The sequence below is a fragment of the Mastomys coucha genome, unplaced genomic scaffold, assembly GCF_008632895.1.
Source record: "Mastomys coucha isolate ucsf_1 unplaced genomic scaffold, UCSF_Mcou_1 pScaffold7, whole genome shotgun sequence".
Taxonomy (NCBI): Eukaryota; Metazoa; Chordata; class Mammalia; order Rodentia; family Muridae; genus Mastomys; species Mastomys coucha.
The window spans coordinates 82,110,237-82,111,482 of record NW_022196913.1 but is presented as its reverse complement, the minus strand read 5'-3'; the positions used below and the strand labels follow the sequence as shown (position 1 = coordinate 82,111,482).

Below are 1,246 nucleotides of genomic sequence, written 5' to 3'. Positions count from 1 at the left end.
ACAACAGAAATAACTTAACTCATGTAATGGTGCACACTAATGTTAAAATAAGATAGCTTATGCCTGAGTATAGTAACTAACCAATCCTGAGACTTCAGATACTGACAGACAAGTTTGTTTCTGAAACATTCAAACCATGCTCTGGAGACAATGATTGTCTTACAAGTCCTTATAGATTCTAAGGACATCTACATCATGATCCTTAGCTATCTTCAACACACCAGTCTAGTTTCCTGTAGCAGAGAATGTGGGACCTGAGGTGATATGCTTTGATTATTAAGCCCTGCAGTTATCTGACATATGCATGATACTTCTAAAAGCATTGAAAACAATTGAATTGAAAACACTGGCTAATGTGAGTCATATAGTTCTACCCAACTTCAAGAAAACTACAAAATGTGGGGGAGCCACAAGGTTAATGTAAAAAGTGAATATTCTCCTATAGCTAAGGAATATGAAATGTTCAAATGGTGATACGTATGTCTCAAATACTCCATTCTAGGTTTCTCACATAGAATACAGTATACCAAGTTACAAAATAAATTTTAAATGATGAGTAACTTTCGTGTGAGCATATCACACATAGTGTTTGGATTATCTTAGAGTTCAAAAATAAGTAAGTGTTATTTATCTGAAATTCAAACCGATTTGTCAAATTTTCCCACTTTTTTTGCTAATTTGAAGTGGATTATTATTACCCTCACCTAAGAGTATTTAAAATCATATTTAAAGTTTTCTAGCCAATGTAGGAGGCCCATATCAAACTTAAACTTTGCCAGCCATTTGCCAACTCATAATTCAACTCTAGTTTTTATCCAAAGCCCTAAGATCTCCATAACCAAACATGTTGTAGAAAGACTTTTGTAGCTTATTACCAAGATTGTCTAAATTTCTCCTTTCCATATTTGTACAAATTAGGTGGTTCCATTTTTAAAATGCCAAGGTAGCTTCTTCCTCACAAAATACACTATGCAGTGACTCTGTTTTGTTACTTCTAAAATAATACAGCTAGATGTTAGTAGAAACATGCTATAAATGACCCTTCTAAATATTCTCTTTCCAAGGATCCCCCAGGAAGCTGTAAATGGATTCTAATGATAATGCTATTGCTTAAATCATTCTTAGAAAATGTAGCAATGGTGCTCACTTCGGCAGCACATATACTAAAATTGGAATGATACAGAGAAGATTAGCATGGGCCCTGTGCAAGGATGACATGCAAATTCGTGAAGTGGTCCATATTTAA

The 1,246-nt window shown here is 34.3% G+C and overlaps 1 non-coding gene across 1 annotated transcript; it reads left to right on the top strand.

Annotated features, from left to right (window-relative positions):
* The first annotated feature begins 1,139 nt into the window (after positions 1-1,139).
* On the top strand, positions 1,140-1,246 carry LOC116082826. The gene has a single exon (XR_004115457.1). It is a non-coding gene; the product is annotated as a U6 spliceosomal RNA (small nuclear RNA).